Source organism: Anser anser (assembly GCF_964211835.1).
Source record: "Anser anser genome assembly, chromosome: 18".
NCBI classification, from domain to species: domain Eukaryota; kingdom Metazoa; phylum Chordata; class Aves; order Anseriformes; family Anatidae; genus Anser; species Anser anser.
The window spans coordinates 1712101-1732743 of NC_139739.1; the positions used below are offsets into that span (position 1 = coordinate 1712101).

The window sequence follows — 20643 nt, forward strand, 5'->3', positions numbered from 1 at the left end:
TATAGAAAAGGAAAATTTGATATATTCTATACGGAGTTATCTTGTTTGTGCTTAACAGGGATAAGAGAAGAAAGAATATACAAAAAGGTGGTTGCTACAAGCAGGTTTTTGTATAGAATACTTGAATTTTTAGAAATAAACCCTAACTGAATAGTAGGACTGCTTTCAAAAGTGAGATGGTAACATAACTGCAGGCTAACAAACGTGAGACCAATATATCAGCAGGTGCTTTTGTATTTTACTATATGGCATTTTATAAGATGGCACGAAACTCTTGGATTTACACACTTGGCTGGATCAGAAAGTATTACTGCTAAAGCGTATGTTCCTGTTTGCCTTGAAAAGTAAATCTGCTCTTGTGTTCCACCTGCAGCCATCGATGTGCTCAGAGTCAGGGCTCTGTGCAGTGCTCAGCTGTCCTGGCTTCTACGAAACAACAATTATCGCAGTAATGAACGTGCTCAGCCCACTTGCTGTATTTCTGTCTCCTGCCATTAATACAGTAAATAAGCAGATAGGGAGCCCTGTCTGAGGATACAAATAAAGGCTGTGCCAAACTCAAACCATATGCAAGTTGCTGTTTGGTCCTCAACAGTTCACATGGCAGATAATGTCTTCTTTGTTTCGCCTTTCATTATGTTTGTAAAATCTCCCTTTCCGTGGCAGGTGGCCGCATCCCCTCCCCCAGACACCAGAGCAGTGCCCCCGAGGAGCCCGTAGCGCATCACCCGCGCCCGCCTCGCTCGCTGCCTGTCCAACCAGACCAGAGCCCAGAGCTCGTCGATGCCAGGCAGAGAGGACAGAAACCCTGGTTTTTCAACAGGAGAAATTCCTCCAGCCTTGCAGCTCCTTTGCAAACCCACAGTTAAACGGTTATCCCATAGGAAGATGCTGCTCCTGTCCCCGGTGGATTACAGCCAGTTAACGAACTGTTCCAGGAACAAGTAGGATGCGACATGCCGGGAGGGCCCGGGGACACTGCAAGCCCTGTCACAACACTGGAGCTCGGGAGTTTGTGAAATACAGGACGAGGATACGCAAAGCCTATTGCCTGAGGAATTACTCAGGGGTACCACTAGGATTACCGTGCTGATTTTACGGTCCTTAAAGCTGACCTTCAAAAGGACAAATTGAGAAGAAGGAGCAGGGTATTCTGCTCTGTTTTTTTTTTTTTTGGAACGAGAAATGCACGTCTTGCCTGTTTTTTTCCTGGGAGGATGAATAAAGAACAAGCAGGTTTAACATCAGTAGGGCCAAAGAAAAGGCACGGGGTTATCTGACGTGAGCAAATGATTTTTCTTTCAAGCATGCTTTTTTTTTTTGTCTGATAACTGTAATTTACATCAAATACCTGTCAAGCAGTACAAGAGTGGAAAGGAGAACTCTCACAACAGTTCCAAAAGGCCCCAGCTACTAAAAGCTGTTCATAAGTCTGGATCTGTCCAACAAATATACATTAACTAGGAAATATAAGGAGTTTTTTTAATTGAAAAATTATTATTAATATTTTTTTCCCCTGGGGAGGAATTATTCTCAAGCCTTCTACAACTATTATTAAAAAGAAATTCCCTCATTCTTGTATCAGTTCAAAACCTCAACAGCAAGGTACCTACCACATCCCATGAATTATCCTTATATTTACACTTAAGTACAAGCCAATCTGGATCACCGAACGAGGGCTCAGCTGTCTCTCATTCACGTAGACTATGCACTATAGAGCAGCAGCCCTGAAAATCACATGGAAAGTAAAAAGCTCTCAGTGTTGCAATAAGCAAAACCCCAACAGATTTAACAGGATCATTGCACAGCCAGACAACATCTCCGAGTTTAGCAGGCAGTACTTCAACTGACTAAAATGCATTCCTTTCTCTCTCTCTCTGAATGGCACTATGACACATCGAAGCAAAACTGATATTACTTCCTTTCACTGTGTGTTCTCACCAGACATAAGATGGGGAAGGAATTAATTACGGCTAATTAAAAATTAAATCCTCTGTCTTGCCTTTGGTTACTGTATTTCTCTCTCTGACTCAGAATATGCAGCTTAAATGCTCTGTAACGTTCTGCCTCCGTCACCTTTTATTCGGGAATAATTTGCTTACTTCTCTTTGGCTTCGGCATCGAGCTCTGTCATTTGGTCCTCACGGGGCCGGCCGCACAGTTCCAGTCCGGCTCACACCTCTGCTCCCTCCGTGCTGCTGCTCGCAGCTGACCACCGTCGCTTCAGCATCCCTCCCCAGCGCCTCAGTGCCGCTCCTCACTTCAGGCATCCCCCCAGCCCGCAAGGGCCTCCCTCCCCTCATGTGCCAAGCTGACTCTCTCCAGTCCAATCAGTTGATGGAGCAGCTCTCTGCGAAGCTTTTCAACTGCAGTTCCTCCTCGGACACCACCTCTGCTGCACAACTGACCTTCATGAGACATTTCCTGAGTGTGAACTCATTGTCCCTGTCAAACACAGAGAACCATTTTCTACAGGGAAGAGGAGAAAAGGAAGTGCAAAGGCATCGTTTTCCCTTTGAGCAGGTCTCAACACACCGATGCTCAGTAAATAAATGGAGGATTAACAAAGTTATTCTGCAGCAAGTGGAATGTTTGCCAGGCAGATCACAGGAATTTCACAATGTCATTCACTTGCTTACAAGCTCTGGACCAAGAATGTCAAGGTTACGTGGAGGTCTGTCCTACAAAAACCATCACCAGGTGTTGTGATGAGATCCGATGGAGATTGCCGGAGGCAAAGAGTGCCACATCAAGACTGCGACCACTGTCTGAACAGGTCAGCTTCAGAACTTCCAAAGGATTTAGAAAAACTAAACTGGACTATTTAAGAAAACAGTCTGTGTTAATGACGCATGCCATCTACGGAGGTATTACGGAATTGTCCCTAGAAGTTTTGCTACAATCTATGTCAAGAGAAAGTCATCAGCAGATACCTAGAAACGTGCAACTTAATTGTAAGAGCTGTTACAAACCTTTGAATGTTAATATCCTGCTGGAAAAAAAAAGTAGCTGTTTTGATCCTGGAGTTCCATCTGTCATCTCCTCTGTCAAAACCTCATTAGCATGCAAGTGAGATGTCACCCCAGTCACAGCTTCCAAGAAATTTCTTTGTCAAAGTCCACTAAATTAAATTAGCTAGCAGAGCGGGAAAGTGCACATTTATGAACATACAGGTATCGAGGCTGAAAGTAGTTCCTACTGCTGAAGGCGTATCGTCCAAGATAAATGCAACACACGCTCACTTTTGCACCACAAAGTTTTTAAAATGAGTCTAGATATTTGTGAGTGAATTATATAGTTGCGTGCTTTGGAAAAATATTAGTTCAAAATCATTATAGCATCACCTAGCCTATGGAAATGCACTACTCAAATATTTGCTAATGCAGTTAATAGAAATTGGAACTACATCTCTAGCTGCTAACAGATCTATCACTACACCCACTAATAATTAAAGTTACCTGGGTATCCATCTTGAATGCTGTTAAATTCAGCTGTTAACAATTATTCCAGCTAAACCATTCAAAAGGTGCTTTGAACTTGTTTATGGTCCTTCGTAACACTGTGCAGCTAGGTAGGAGACTACGTTCTCACCTGAACAGAATACCATTAATAATTTACGCTGTGAGTCAGGGACTTTGTCCTAGGGTACTTGCATAGGCATAGCGGCCACTTTTCCAAGATAAGAACTTGAAACTGTATCTTCCTTGAGGTTACACTGCAGACACCAGTGATCTTTGATTAGTCGGTATAAACATTTTCTGTTAATTACAGCTACCAAAATAAGTGACTGCATATATCTGCTCCATTAAAACTGCCCCCGGAGTCAGCCCAATCCAGGACCATGCCAGTGTTGCAGACTGGCTGGTGGGTGCTCATCTGCTTGTCCAGAACCCTGAACATCAGTCTGTAGGAGCTGACTGAAGCTGGAAGCTCTAAGGTTAATAATGTATATCCCTTTGTTATAGTATCTCTCTTCCCAGGTTGAGGCTAAGACATGCTTAAAAATTAAAAGTGCAGATATCCTACAAAGGAGGAACAGATGCTAAGACTACACATGAATCTTTAATGTGATTCCAACTCAGAAAGTCCATTTCACTAACTTTCCTGCATTACTGCAACCTCTATGATCTTTTAACCCTGCTGTATAACGTGCAGGGCACAGGTGTGGATACAGACTCACCCTAAATAGAACAGAATCAAAACGATGTTATAATGAATGAGTACTCGACACTCACATTCACATATTGTATTCTCTCTTTTTCTTCTACAGGATCCTGATGTGTTGCAACCAGATCTAAGGACAGGCAGTCCTACCTCTGCTGGCATCCTCGTAGCACTGTCCTCATACTCAGTCCCACACGTATTAGCTGATGAAAAATCAGACCTTGAGCTTCAATCAATTTCTACAGCTGCTTAGATAAATAGAGAAAGACAGAGAACAACTATTATTTTTTTCAGGTTGATCTAGCCCGTTCCCTATTACATATCACATGGAGCATCCAAGGTGCATGTGCATATTTATGTGGTGTCCATGCTCCCCCAATAAAGCAGCAATGTGCATAGCTATGTAGAACAAGGAGTGATGAGTACTAACGTCAGAAAACTAAGCAGCAGCAAAGGTGATGCTAACAGTCCTGACTAACTTCTGTATCTTCTGTGTACATTTGCATCACAGGAAATACTGATAAATGCTGCAAAGCCACTCGATTTAGATCTTCAAGCACATTCCAGGAAAGGGAAAGGGAAATAGAAAATTAATATAGTATCACAGTATAATACATAGATGAAAATCATATGAACTTGTATTATTGACTTCAGTGCAGAAACCACTTAGGAAAATTCCTCAGTTTATGCTGGGCTAGACGTCAGAGTGAACTTGAGTGTATCACTGCATGTTGTAAGAGATGGAAAAACAAAGAATGCTTGTGCTTCTACACTCTTAGAAGCAAGTGTTTACAACTATTGATCCCTTGCAATCACTTATTTTGCTGACAAAAGCTTTTGTGCCCATCCTCATCCCAAAGTCACTGTCTTCACAAAGACAAGGCAGTACATTTTCAGAAGAATGGTACTGAGTGTTTGTTTTAATGTGCAGTGGTGCTGTTACCTTGATCACCAACAAAAGCATTGTTGCTCTTTCAGACAGTTACAACTTCAACGTTGCTACCAGCTGTAATATCAAAGAGATGTTTTCAAGCCATCCATTCTTGGTAAGAAATGCTGAAGAACTGTTTCACACAAAGTAGGATAAAGCAGACACGGAATTATAGTACAGAAGGAAATACTACTCTCCGCTGACAAACGCAAAATGACAATTAATTTTACTTGGAATCAATGTGCTGATAGGCAGATAGGAATGGGGCTCTTCAACAGGAAGAAAACAGTTTTTACAACTTAGTCTTGAGAATCCTGCATTCCTTCAGCATTCACACTGGTAAAAACAGAGATGAGAATATTGCACTGCATTCCCGCTTGCACAATAGAGCAGTAAGTCCGTGCCTACAGATAGTTCATGGAGATATCTCACACAGGAAATCATTTTAATATGTTCTGTTCTTCCCTGGACATAGTGCACTTGGGTAACTGGCCTCATTACAGAACGAATATTTTAGCAGTTGGAAGTGGCTTCATGCTACAGTACCTTTGTGTAGAGAGATCACCTTCAGCGATTATTCATTTCAGGAGTTCAGATTGCTGCCTTCCTGTGACATGATGAATGACTTTTAAGTAACATAATATCTGGTTTCCTCCTCTTTCACACACCCATTTCATTGCCAGTTGTCTTTAGTGACCAGATCTAAAAGGATTGTTTGCAGTCAAAAGGGAAGGAGAAATTCTTTACCGCATGCTCAGCCTCCTCTTGTTCATATTTAATTGAATTCTTGCTTGTTTTAAAATCGTTATCAATTATTCACCCTGAGCTCATTAACTCCAAACATCACAAGTATAAATAGGACTGCTCTACTGCTCTGTTAAAAATCCCCAAATTATTTTCATTTTCCCTTTTAATCTGTTCTCTATGTAACCATAAACTATTGAGTGAATTATACGGCTCTTTCCTGTATGTATTATTTAAAGCAGAGAGCAGGCTAGCAGACAAGGTACAGGAGTCCTGTGATGTCAGAAGGTAGTGTGGGCAGATCCATCAGGCCCTGAGTCTCTCCCATCGTCGTCGGGCCAATGACGGCTGAAGAGCACTGAGAAAAAAGTCCTGTCCTTTCAAAACAGCAGCTCAGACCTCTCTTTCAGCCTCAGTTTTAACATCTGAAAATAGTATTTTTGATCAGCTAAATTAATCCTCAGCATGTTTTGTCTATAACCCGCATTCTTCCCAAGCCAGTTGAGAGGAAACAAACAAACAGGAGATAATCTGATCCCAGTAACACATAGCAAAACTGAAACCTGCTCTCTCTTTGGGATCTCACACCTGATCTGTGCTTTAAACGTGCTTCCTTTTGACACTAATATTACAATCACACAACATCAAATATTTCGTGGTGCAAGACTCGTCCATCCTTGTAAGTTCAACACGCACTGTTTTCACATTGCACCCAAGGTGCAGCCAGCAACCTCAGCAACGCTGAGCCGAAGATGTGCTGTCTGCACACAGTGCTACTTGACAGAGCTCGGGCAGTCGCTCAGACAGCCAGAAGGCCTTAACCTTTAAAGCCCTGCTGAAAGGAGAATGTTACAAACAGAAGCCTTTTTTTTTTCTTTCTTTCTTTTTTTTCTTGCAATTCTTTAGTATCAGTCTGGCGAGGCCATGACAATCCATGAAGTTTATGGAGCAACTGGGTAGTTTTGTGCAAGCAATGGAATTGTGAACATATCCCACAAAAAACTTCATCTTCACAAGGCAAACGAGAAATCCATACAAATATGACACATCCTAATGAGCAATTCACCGATTGCCTCAGTTCTCCTACCTGTTAAATGGGATTCGGTTTACGTTTGAATTCTTACTGCCATTGCTCAGAATGGTATTTGGAAGCTTTAAAATCCAGGACGACCTACCATCTCGTGGTCTGGGTCTCAGAGTCTTTTCTTGGACTTGGCAATCTAGAAAAACAGATAAAATCATGTCTGACAAAGTGCTGTCTATACCTGTTTCATTGCACCGTGCAGTACAATAAACCCTCCTTCTCACTTACTTCTTGTGAAATAAACAGAACCTTCTGCTTAAACTTGAAATTGGGGTGAATTTCTTAGACCAAGGATTCAAAGTTTCACCCTAAATTGGAAAGCATTCAGACAGAAATATACCAAATAAGCAATGCCGTGGCTTGACTGTAGTGCTGAAACATACACAAGGTAATTAGCCTGACAGATATGGAAGCAATTTTTTAGCTTTGTTCTTCTGCTAGCAACGGAGGGGGTGACACGTGAAGTATTTTAGCTCTGTAGCTGAAAGGGGTCATTATGCCTACTGCACATATGACAACAATGCAGCACAAAGCAAGCATATGTATATAGAAACAACAACAACAACAACAAAAAACACAGAAACTGGTCTGCTTTTCAGGATCTGAGCCACTTGGGTCTACCTCATCTCGGTCTGTCCATAGCATTGTGCTGTATCACACAAACACACCCTGAAAGCTTCACTTCCACATCTGTAAAACACAACTAACAATACTTCCTCTGCCTTGCATGGCTGCTGTGAATATTCAAATGTGAATTGTTGCTCGGTGCCCAAATGCCAATGTACAAGGAAGCCATTAAAAATGCCAAAGATAGATATAAGGTTTCTAGGGGCACATAAAGCTGTAATAAATCTATTCCAAACTCACTTCTCACGCAGGTCACTAAATCTGTGCCTATAATATTAGGAGTGTGCTGGCTAACTGGCCACTGGCTATACAAAAGCCTTTTCTCTCCAAGTTCAATCAAAAGGACAACAGCATATGACAGACCCCTTGTATCTTTTGGTATTTTAGCCTGTCACAGCAGGGACCTCCTGCAGTGCTAGGAAAAGAGAGTTTTTTTGCTGGCCAAGCTAAAGCTAACAAAAATACCTAATGAGTAGAGGAGCTGAGAAGCTCATGCATTTAGCTATGTCTAAAGTAGCTTGTGCATACTGAATGTGGGCATGAAAAATTAATTCCAGGGATCCTATTGGATATGCTTTCAGATGACTGTTTGGACTAAAAAAATACTATTTTCTGTAATGTTTTTTACTTCAATTAAAAATATTTTGTGGAAAAATTATACACAACCACCAGCTCCATTTTCTGGCTATAACAGAGGGAGGGAACTTCTGCCCTGCTGCCTAAACACTGTCAGTGCCTTATGTCTGGCAGGCTTCTGCTCTGCCCTTCCACTCTCTAGCACTGGTTTCTCTCCCTGCTGCTAACCTCCATCCCTCTCACCTGTACCAATTTTTTTCACTCATCTAAGCCAACTTCCCACCAATTTAGCCCACTAACTTCAGGGGGGAAGAAGACAAGGTGGTTTGAGGAGCTCTATGCAGTGTGGCTATGCCACAGAAGGACGTGCTGCGAAGTGGAGTTACTGAAGCCCTGTCCTGTCCTGGGAGAGGAGGAACTGAACATGCTGGAAATGCTGTGCTGCGGCAGCTGCTGGATTTGCAAGGGTGCTGCAGTGCACAAGAAGGCCAGATAACATGGACTTGTGTGTGCAGCCACGAGGAGCAGCATGACAGAGGGTCTTGGGGTGTGTGGGGTAGGGAGATGTGGCAGCATGAAGCCGTATGAGGCTGATGGATATTAGGACACGCTGTGTGCTGGGGTTTGGGAATGCAGTGTGTGCACTGCAGTTGAGGAGCATTCCCTAAAGAGCTGCAAGGGGGAGAAGTGTGTAACAGTAGCTACGCCAATGTCCTCCCACCAATGTTACCTGAGATTCCCGTCAGACTTTCAGCACGGAAAATATTCCCTACTGTTGCTCTCAAATATAACATGCATCTCTGCAAATGAAATAAATTGAAATGAAAATTAAAAACTCTAACGGCATCTAACAGCAGAAAGGAGATGCATTCCATAGGAGGAATGAAGGTAGAGTAGACCTTTCATGTGTGATGGCGCTATTGTTTGAAAAAAGCAGAGCAGGGAAAAAGAACTAGAGGTTCTGCCTAGTATAATAGACAAAAAAAGTATTCATTTAGACGTTAGTTTATGCTCCAAGTATAATATGCTTCAGAAGAAATTTTAGAGACAGCTAAGAGATGGCATAACTGACATTTGTTCTGGAATGGATGCCTACACTCAAGCCAAGAAAAGCAGTTAGAATGGTGCAGTGACTATATAAACATTGGGTAATCCTTGTTCTTTTTCTCTAGGACAAACTCAGCCTATAGGCTTGATGACATAATTTCCATGACTAAGTATCTGTTAATTAAACAAACAATATATGATTATTAAATGCAAGATGACTGACCTCTTAAGAAGTCTAGTCACTACTGTTCCAAACAGATGGATACTTGTCTTGGATTCCTAAACTTACACATTTTGTGAAAAAAGTGTCCAGTTTGATTTTGATTATGTTTGGCACATCCCATTAGAGAAGTTTTGCAGTTTATGTATTTGTCCGTCAAGCAAACCTGAAGAGGAAGCTAAAGCAAATGCAAATATATTACTGCAAATGTACTTAGAAAGAAGTATCTGTTAACCTCACCTGTTTAAAGGAAAATCCAATATTTAATCAAAGCCTTCTGTAACTAGGAAACTTGGTTCCAAAGTCTTCAATCCAAAGAGGAGTATCATTGGTGGATTACTTGCTTGAGTGATGTATTCTGGCAAAGCTACAGATTCAGTAAAAATTGACGTCTTGCATTCCACTGCTGACTCACTATATGCTGCTAAGAAAGAGCACAGAGAAGGACTTTACAAACTCTTGTATGACTTAAGACTACTAGAGTAAGGATTGTGAGACTGACCCCTTCTTCAGTGTGGGTTGGTATGTTCCTTCCTAACGAAAATTCAGTACAAAATCATTTATAATATCTAGAGTATCACGCGTCTGTGTAACAGGATGGTTTAAGTCTTTCTTTATTCAAGGGTGTCCTTACAGAAAAACACTACTTGATAATTACAAAAATACTGGCTTCATGACAGAAACAGAATAGATTCTCTGTTATGAAGTGGTAAAAATGCCTTTGCTGAGGTATAAACAGATATCTTAATTTTAAAGTTCTAAATAAAATTTCCACTTAGGAGTTTTGGGGAAACTTTCGGTATTTTCTTTTATTTGCACGATCAGTGACTGAAAATCTGTTTAGAACTATGTTAACCATTTTGTATGAAGCTATCACCAAAAGGGCTGAGTTTATAGGAGAATAAAGAGTTGTTCATCACCCCCTCATGCCTACATTTTCAATTTCCCTATAAAAGTATATGTAGTGATAAGGTACAACAGGTGCTTGTTCAGGTCAGATACTAATTAACCTACATATCGTCGTGCAATATGCAAGTTTTAAATAATGTAGAGCTCAAAGCAATAAAACGATGTAAAAGTGAAGCCTGGAAACAAAAACTGTTGTTTCATTAAACTTAAAATACAATTTGACTCTACCATACCAACGCATACGGGCTATCTGCATTAAATTGTGTTTAATTTAACTCTAGAACTATAGGGCCCAATTAAAAATAATGAGGCCTGTCTCCAACTGTCAGGCTCAATTAGAGATAATGGGAACTGATAGTTCCTGGAATAGATTCATTTTTGTCTGATAGACGAACTGGGGCAGGGGTCTTGGCAGGGGTCATTGCAATAGACCTGGCAACAAAACATGGGTCACTCAAGCTTAAGGAGTCTTAAGGAACCCAGTTATTAAATAAGGAAGTAGGAAGTAAATCAAATCCAAAAGCACATGAATAACCCCAACAGATTCTCTTTTTCTGTTACGTACCCGTATATTGCAATTCATCTAATCATTAACTGCCCACTTCACCCGAAGAAAATATTTATCGCAGAAAAGTTAAACCTATTTGACAAGATGAAAGAAAAACTGCAAAAATAAATGCCTAACTTCATATTCCAGTACCAGTTTTCAACGGTGTAGAAGGACCAATATTTTTATGTGATGTACCAAAGATTCTACTAAAACGGCTGAGATTTTGTTTTATGCATTATAAAAAATAAAAACATGAAAGTTAACTTGGATATACTAAGTAACCTAGCTGTCTTGGTAGATGTTATTTATGATGAACAGAGTACTTCCTCTTCAGCCTCAGCCATAAAAATAGGAAAAATATGTCAGCTCTTGCTAAGCACTTCCCAAGATGTCATTGAACAGTCAGGCAAATTCAAAATTGAGCCTGAGAGCAGGGAAGCCATTTGTCCCTGAAGAAACATGAATGGATGATACAGCCCCTGACAACTTTTAGGCACTAGACAGTAGCTGTCATTTTAGATGAGTAATTAATCTTGAACTGAGAGGGAGATGCAGAGTACTGTTGACTGTTTATTCGGCTACAATGACAGTCAGCGTCTGTTAGAACCACTTTTACCCTGCCTGGAATTCATAACCTCTCCGAGGCAAAGCTTGCCTGTGCATCTATTGTCAACAGCAATGACTCTGAAGTTCGCGTTGGGCAATCCTGACGTGCCGTGCCTTGGCTCGCCTTTTGTTTCTCTGTGAAGACACTTTTTTAATCTAATGATATCTTTCTCAATGTCTAACGATGCTCGTGCAACATGCTGCCGATGGCATTTTATCCTCTGGTCCCCTCCCCCCTTACATGTACAGGCCTGCAAAGTCATGCTTTGCATTTTAAATCTGTTCTCTGTGACTTCTGAAGAAAGAATTGTTGAGCATTTGAGCTTCTCCACAATGAGCCTTACTCTTTGTGCTGAAAGAATGCACAAATTTATAATTTGATCCATTACTTTCCTTTATGCTTCCTTTCCTGTACATTAAGAACATCGAGAAGAGACCCTCTACGGCCACATTAGAACACCACAAACACACTGCTAAAACACAGTGTAGAGCTACTGGCAATACAAAGGACCACTTTTTTTTTTTTTTCCTTCTTCCAGTGTCTTCTCTTGGTTAAATGCAGTGAAAGGCAGCAACCCCAGGCTCTGGGTGACAACCTCCCTAACTTGGTCCATACATGTGTTCACTACTCAAAGGCTATACCCAGATGGGAATTAACACAGGCAGGAAGATCTTTGGAGCTTGCACCACAGCTCTCTCTGCACCTGTGTAACACCTGAAAGAACTGGGCATAGTTTTCAATGACAATCCTTAGCAATGATATAGTGTAAAAACAAACAGACAAAACCAACATACCAGCTCATGTCATGCAGCACATGGGAAAACAGAAGCACAGAGATTCTGGAGAATTCTGTTACTCGTAGCAATACACATCACCTGCACTCAGTACCCAAACTGCTCTTAGGACACACAGCTATCATTCTCTGCTGGGAATTTCGGAGTACATAGAGATACCTCAGGAAGCTGTCAGTATTCCACAGTCAACATGTCATGGAAATATGCATTTGTATACATGCGTGTACATATAGGCATGTATCTATGTGTGCATTTTAACCCCCAGAAAGCATTATTACCTACATTTATTGTTGCACCCTTCAGCTGGAAGAATCAGATGTTTTGCTAGCTTCATTCTCAGTTGAACCTTATAACTTTGGTCAATGCCAGGAGGCATACTTCGTGAAATTTTCATATTCCTCTGTCTTGTTCTCATCCTGCGAGTCTCACAGGTATATAACACCTTTGAAAGACAAATTTAAGCACCATGAAAAACTGTGACAATGAAATTCACTTCATCATGACAGATATTTAAAGTGGGTTAGCATACTGAAGTATGAAGATTTAATATGTAGTTGAATTTAATTCCCAACTTTGAAGGGAGTTCAAGGCACTCGTAACAAAAAGATGCTGTATTTCCCAAGCAGTTGATCTGGAAGAGGTTTCTTACAGTTCAGTTTCCGCAACATTTCAAAGTCAAAGCCTAGTTTTCTTCAGTGTTAACATTAGGATTTGTGGAAGCAAGCCAAGTTGAATTCATCATTTTTTGCTGTAAGGAAATTTATTTTATTTTTCCTTCATTGCAACAGCAAATTTTTGATATGTTTGAATTTCTACAGCCTCTTCTATCAAATTATCTGAAAATTTTATAAAAAGCTAATGAAGTCCTAGCACAGAAATAACAGGCATTAGCTGCTTTACACAAGAATTAGCCAAGCCACAGATCACCACGTTATGCTGCTCTCTATTTTTATGTTGCAGAACTCATCTAACCAGATATTTCAGTGAGTAATTCCAAATAACATATTTTTCAGGAATTGAAGTTCACATTTTTAACACCATGCAGTAAATCTGTTTCTAGTTTTGTTGTTCCTACCTTGGGTGTCTGGTTTAATTCAAAGCCTGGTATTCAGCAGTTTTTGACATGTGCTGATAATGAGTTACTAACTTAATTAGCACAGACATACAGTATTAGTAAATACTTAAGAAAATGTGAAAATCTGTGACTATGCAAGGCTATACGTATGGTCTATGACAGCACTAGGAAAAGAACTGTATTTGTGCTATGTTACTTGCAATCATTTAAATAAAAATAATAATAATAAACTAGTTTAAAGACTTGTTTTTCCTCCAGTTTCTCTTTACTCAGGAGCTCATTTTCCTTCCCACTAAGCAGCTTTTCCCCAGCTGTCCCGAGTTACCCTTGCAGCAGGACAAGCAGCAGAGGCATCCCACAGGACGTGGGTACTGCAGTAGCCTGGAACAAGCAACAGGGGATGTTGTGGGATGAGAGCCTGCAGCACAGCCAGGCCGAGGAGAGCCTGCTCCTCTGAGCTGCTGCACGCTGGAGACCTCAAAATGACCATAGCCTAAATTCTCTAAGATTGCTTTTCCCATGCAGAACATAAAACCAATGAGAAAGAACAAAGCATCTGATTCCCTCAGTGCACCTGTACTCAATATGCATGGGAAACACCAAGAAAACGAAAAAGGTGAGGAGAAAAGGCATTTGGATTAGGTTTCTTTTTTTTTTTAAATCTTCACCTGAAATGGAGATAATGAAACCCAAATATAACACTAAAAGACAAATATGATGCACTAAAAGACAGTCTGTAAACTTTGTGAAAATTCTTAGTTCTTAGGGATGAGAATGAATACATCAAATTTCGATTTGTCAAGTTGGCCAGGCATAATATTCTAATGCTAAGTAAAAGAAAAAAAAATCACTTCTCTTTTTGGCTTGCAAAATGGTGCTACATGTTTATACAGCACTGAAGTAAAAGCAAAGCCAAATGCCATCTGACAGATTTCAATGTACATGTATCAAATCCCATATAAAAGATAGTTTTATTTATGGTTAATTCTGCCTCCCTCATGAAACCAGAGATTCTTCTGACTTCAGTGGCCAGGACTAGACCCTTGGTTTCTTTTCAATTTCACAATAAAATCAGCTCACTGTAGCTTGACGGTATAATCTTTCTTAAGGGGCTCAGAGTGCATATGCCTGACTTTCTTCAGCAGGTGCATCTTCAGAATTGATTTCTGATGCTCCACAGAATGCCCTTAATTTGGAATAAAAAGTGAGATGTTGCTATCGCTTAAATCTGAAGACTGTCACCACCAGAATAATCAAACGTTTATCTTACACTGGCACTTGAAGAGGTTTCAAAAGACAAAGAAACTCAGCAGGCAGTCGATGAATTCCCCCTGGCCCCATCCTAAAAAAAAAAAAAAAAAAGAAAGAAAAAAGAAAACATTACAGAGGAAAGAGAAAGAGACACACAATTCATCTTGAAGATATCGGAGGTTTTCTTTTTTCCTGTTGAGTGGTTCTAGTTTCGAACAGGCTATACTGGAGTGCATCATAGCTCCGGGGCACCTCCCATCATTCACTTGGTCACCTCCGTACTGTAGCAGAAACTGCCAAACAATCGGTTTATTCTCTTGTGATAGTAACCCAGGAAACAAATCTATGATGACACTGTTACATGCATTCGTGAACTTAGTGGCCTTGTAGGTCACTGGACAAATCTCTCCAAACTGAACTGTTGACAGTTCTTTGCAGGGTTCCCCACAGGAAACTGAAGGTTAATTGACCATTCTTTCAAACCATGAAATGCTTTTGAAAATGTTAGTTTTAAGTCTCGTAGCCTAAAATCTGATGAAACAGCGTGTCTGTACTGTGGGCTCTTCTAATTACTGAAATCTTAAATTTTGGTCAGGGAAGGTGCAGAAATGGTTTAATTAGATTTCTGTGTCACTGTGATATTGTTTAGAACAGAGATGCTGAGGTAGCAAGACACCTGCCAGAGAAGCTATTTATAACAGAACTGACCACTTCTTGGTTATGGTAATTTGATGATGGCCTTATTAAGGGAAGGGACCATACATTTTCAGTCTTAGATCCTTAGAAAAATATGTACGTGCTTATCTTCGCTCATGTGGATTGTCTCGCTGACTTTATAGGAATTAGCGCACTGTTGGTTTCTGCAGAATACTTCCACCTGTAAAGTTAGAGTTATGCAAATACTCACATAGCCAGAATGAGAAATTCCAGAAAACAGCCGGTGCTCTTCAATGACTGGAAGGAAAGTAGATTTGCTTTATGAGGTAGAACACAGGCAAAAAAACTATTTATATATTCACGTAAGATTTGCAGAAGCTATGAAGAAAATGGATATCAAATGTTCAGTCCTTTACCATGCTGTATTTGAGCTTTACACACTTATGGTACTACCCTGACATTCTATGGGTGCTATCTTTTATTTGAAATAAAATGATGTTCAAAAGTCAGGGTAACAATATGTTTTAATCCCAACCCTTTACACCAACAGATTTTCATCATGTATCTAAGTACAGATGATGCCACCTTCCACACATGCTGGTGCTAATTGTTATCCACACCACCATATCTACAGACAACAGAATGGTTTGGGGAGGCCGTTTTAGCCTCCATCCTGATTTTTCTCATTTCTCTATGCTTGCATTAGATGCTACATCTCTGAAAGTAACTATTTTGCTGGAGGCTATTTAGGTACGCACTGAAACTACATTTCTCAGAGATCACTTTCTTGTTAATGAAATTTCGAGCAAATTAAAATTTGCTAACAGACAGCGATAAAGGCAATTATGTTGGACATTTGAAGTGGTGGAACACGTGCCAGCCAACCAGAAATCTCTTGTCACAACACTTGCTTCATAATATTGTATATAACAACCATTGTACTGCACAATTACACTATCTATAAACTACGTTTTGCCCCCAAATAGATATGTATCAAGGCAAAATACTCTCGTAGTCCACTCACACAGGTATAATTGTGCTATGCTTAGGCTTAAGTGGATAAATTATGAACAGATTGGCAGGGTTTGTATTTCCTAGTGGGCCCGTTTTTGTGGTTTTGCCAGCTCTTAAAGTGCATATAATAATGGCTCTGTATTATCTGCGTTACTGTGGCATTTAGAAGCTCCGGGCCCATTCTTCCAGGCGCTCTGTAAAAATACAGCAGTGAGATCATTTCAGCCTCAAAAGAAATTACCTGTCAAATGCATGGCTTCATTTAGCACTTTAGTATAATTCTAAGACGCATATAAGTACAATAAGAAAGGTTGAGGTTGTGGTAAACAGATCAGCTATCTCTATTTTTTTTTTTCTAAACTTTAGCGTTCTTCAGCAACATGCTGTTCTAAAAATGACATCTTAAATCCATAAAAATATACCAGCAAAGCAGTTTCTCTTTCTGATGACACACCTTACCCTAACCCACCCGGATTCAGTATGATGGGTTTTGTTCCTAAGTATTAACAATTTCACATTGAGATCAGTGAGTAGGCTCCACAGGGCAACGATATCATCTTCATGAGGATAAAGATTAATTTCTTACAGGGCAGACTACCAGCTCTTCACACAGACCACAACAACTGAATAAAGAACACCAGGAATTAGTTTTAGTAAGAAGGGCAGTGATGGTTAGAAGCTGCCAAACTCCTACCGCAGGAATCACTGTTTCTTTGTTGCCTGAATACACAACACAAAGAAAAGGAAATAAGAAAAGTAGTAATCTCCTTAGAAATTAAAAAAGGCATCTTAACAGGTGTATAAAGCAGGTTTCTCTGTGTTTGGGATATGAGCTATAGAACTTTTAAACTGTAAAGGCATTTTAAAATGTAGCTTTTTCTGACCAAGTCAGGCACTAGGACCTCCAGTGTATTTTCCTTACCTTAGCCGTGAGGAAGGCCTTTTTGTCCGTTACATCCATGCATGTAATCAGTGATTGTGCCCATTGTAAAACTCAGATTCACCATCTGTATGCTCCCAAGTGGCTAGACGAGAACTAAAACCCCATCCCTATGGGATTAATCTGCAATTTCACACTAAATGATTTTTAAGAATAATTTGTTACGATACAGTATTCTAAAAAAAAAAAAAGTCTGTGCTTTTGCATTTTAATAAAAGGAGGAAGCTTGTAAATTTCCTATATTTAAATGGGTTGTACAGAATCCACTTTCACTTTAGTTTCATTTAGACATGAATGAATAAGTCTCAGGAAAAGATCCTTTTGGTAACTGAAATAGCTGCTTTTTATTTCCGAGGGAAAGAATACAAAACCAAATTCATGATCTGTGCACTGAGAAGGGGATAAAGCAAAAATTATTTCTGATTTTGTTCTGGGACTGGGACTTTGCATCATCAAGCTGCAGTTTATAATGTAAAGAAAATATTTCAGTTTTGTACTAAGGGGAATGGAGCGATGAATTGTAAAAAGCACTGGGTGGAGGTAAAGAATCCACTTTCACGTAAAACAGAGCAGGCTTGAAATGTGCAAGGAAAGTATTCCTTTTTAAGAAGAACTAACTGCTTTTAGAAGCACCCCATTTCACTAAGTAGAGGGCACTGATCTCAGTTCATACCATTTTTTTTTCTCCACACATTTTAGATACTTAGCCGAGAAGGATGAAAACTATAACCAGAAAACATGCCAAGTGAGGACTAAAAGGCTGAGGGTCTGGACATGTTAAAGTCCTTTTCCAAAAACGATGATGTAAAAACATGAAGCAGCTTTTCAGCCTTTCTGCATTCAACATGGCAACTCTGATTATCAGTCCAAATTGGTCTGAGGTAGGGGAAACATTTTGATTTTATAGCCTGACTAGATGGAACACAGAGGTCATCAAAACCTTCACTGAGTTATCACAGATAACTTTTGAGGGTTCCTCAACTTGCTCTTGCTCTTTCTGACTTCCCTCCTAAAATACACTTGAGAGTGACGAAAATAAAACTTTAGTTACTCCAAAGAAGGGAAGAATTTAATTGCTGAGCATTACGGTATTTCAAAGGCTACATGTGGTTTTACATGCCCCAAAATAAATTAGACAGAATTTGGCTGAACAGAAATACCTAACATTATTTGCTAATACTCACTACACAAATAGCTTCAATTGTGTCAGGTGAACTTGACCCATTCCTTAACTTAGGCAAGACTATAAACAAAAACAGTAACTGTCCACATCTTGTATTCTCTCATTTTAAATCGTGTAAAAGGAACCCAGCTAATGTATGTTAGAAAACCATACACAACAATATCCCTTTTCTTGCTATTGTCATGCTCTTGGACTGCACAATACCTTCAGTGTAATATTAACTGTGTGAGAAAACACCTAAAACAGGGGAAAATTGACTACAGTCAGTCTCTGAATCCAAACATCAGCTTGCAGTTTACCTGCATTCAAACTTCAAGATGCCATCACTTACTATAAAAGAATCAAAGAATTTCTGAAAAAAAAAAAAACACATTAGGAGATAACAGAAAAACAAACAAACAACAAAAACATAATCAGTAACTTCTAAGGCCAGTTTTTTATTGAGGAAACTTTGTTTTGAAAACTGTTTCATAGGTTTAACAGTGCTTTAGCTGGTAACTGCCAGACTGTACCACCTGCTCTGCTTAACAGTAGTGAAAACACCAGCCTGCAAATATTTGTGTGTGTGTTTGGCAAGGAGTACTACATGTCACTCTAATTGAGTCAAAGAGTAATTTAGGTTGGAAGGGATCTCCAGAGGTCTCTGCACCAAACCTCTGCTCAAAGCAGGGCCAAAGCAGACTGATTTGGTTAGAGCTCTGTCCAGCCAAATTTTAAAAGCATCTCCAAGGGCTGAGATTCACCATCCTTCTGTGCCCTTGTGAAAACTTCTTCATAATGTTTAACCAGAAAGTTGTTGCAACTTGCTAAGTACTCTTCTATGCGTTTGGTGAACTAAGCTCTTTATACCTTTACATTTCAGTTTAAGCTCCCCTAGTGAGCAAGACAGGTACAAACTACCTACCCGTCTACTTCATACCTGTTACAATCCAGCCCTTCCAAGCAGGAGATATGCAAATCACCTGGATGAGAGAAACAGATCTGTACATTATATGTATTACTACAAGGAAACCAGCTGAGCAGAAAGTTCAACACAGTGGCCAAAGTAAATTCTCAGGAATTCTAAAAGAAATATCATGTTTTATCTTTACCTCTCCTACAAATATTTTAGCTACAGGAACAAAAAAAAAAATGTTTTTAAGTTGCAAGGTAAGACTATAACGGCTACAAGTAGACCTTAATTTAAAAAAAAAAAACAACAGTACAACATATCACTGTAATTTAGGAAACACTTGCAACTGTGTGAACTCTATGCCTTAGGCTCCAGCAGTACTGTTACTTTTTTTAATGCTCCTTTTTGGTTCTCCAGATGTGCCTGGGATAGGCCCTGATGCTAAGAAGTATTGATTACTCTCCATTTCTATTGACAGTAATTAACAGAGGGAGATTTGATGCTCATCAAAGTGAACAGATTCTCATTAAGAGCAGAAGAAAAGATCTCCCCTGCCTTCACATTCCATTCCCTCTGTACCACATGGCAAACTGTCAGGCATAAGCAAATAGATTTCTCATGAGATCTGCGTTTTCATTCCACACATGTAAAGCGTTTCCACATTTACACTTTATGCAAAGCCTGAACGACACAGTTTCATCACTGATTTCAAACTGCTTCTACGCAGAGGCCACCTTTCATGACAAGTAAGGTAGATACCTGTTTTGATGGTGGATTTACAGGAAGAATAATCTGGTAAAGCAAATCAAGACCTGACAAGCCCAGGCCAAGTTTCTGGGGTTGTCCCTCCACCGGCACGGGCTTTGCCTGTGGTTCAGGCGTTTTGCTCCCATCTGCTACGTGGAGGTAACGCTGTCCTAACCTCACACCTTTACAGTTCACTTCTGGGTAGGTGCAGCGTGCTTAAAAACCCTCTGGAGAAAGAGGTAGAAGCGTGAGTTAGGTTAAGCTCCACGGGCACCCCCAGCTCCCAGCAGGGAGAGCAGCTTCCCCTCAGCCCCCTGTGAGGGAAAGCCCCCGTCGCCTTGCAAAGGCCGGGCTCTCCCCTCACCCATTTAGGTTTTTTAAGGTTTAGGGTTTTTTAGGTGGCCCTCTGGAGCCCCCTCGCCCTGCCTTGTGCCCTACCCGGCCACCCTTCTCCCCCTCCGGGCCGCTCTCCTCAGAGCCCCGAGGCGGGCCGGCGCCTCCCCGCGGTGTGCCCGCCGCCGGGCCCGCCTGACGGAGGGCTCGGGGCCGCCGCTCGCGGGCACCTTCCCGCGGCCGCCCGGGGGGTGGAGGCCGGCCCGAGGAGCGGCGGGCCCGGCGGCGGGCAAAGCGG

General features: G+C 40.6%; 2 long non-coding RNA genes across 3 annotated transcripts; both read right to left on the reverse strand.

Annotated features, from left to right (window-relative positions):
* Positions 1–1620: 1620 nt before the first annotated feature.
* On the reverse strand, positions 1621–14658 carry LOC310883558. Its single transcript, XR_014573595.1, has 7 exons — positions 13329–14658; positions 12536–12695; positions 9634–9817; positions 8857–8926; positions 6927–7059; positions 2103–5797; positions 1621–1727 (listed from the first exon to the last, which is right to left on the reverse strand). It is a non-coding gene; the product is annotated as an uncharacterized lncRNA (long non-coding RNA).
* Positions 14659–17351: 2693 nt separating this feature from the next.
* On the reverse strand, positions 17352–20553 carry LOC310883559. Of its 2 annotated transcripts, XR_014573596.1 has the most exons (4): positions 20025–20553; positions 19293–19335; positions 18705–18725; positions 17352–18610 (listed from the first exon to the last, which is right to left on the reverse strand). It is a non-coding gene; the product is annotated as an uncharacterized lncRNA (long non-coding RNA). The 2 variants fall into 2 exon arrangements; XR_014573597.1 differs by having other exon boundaries at positions 17352–18725.
* Between the last annotated feature and the right edge of the window lie 90 nt (positions 20554–20643).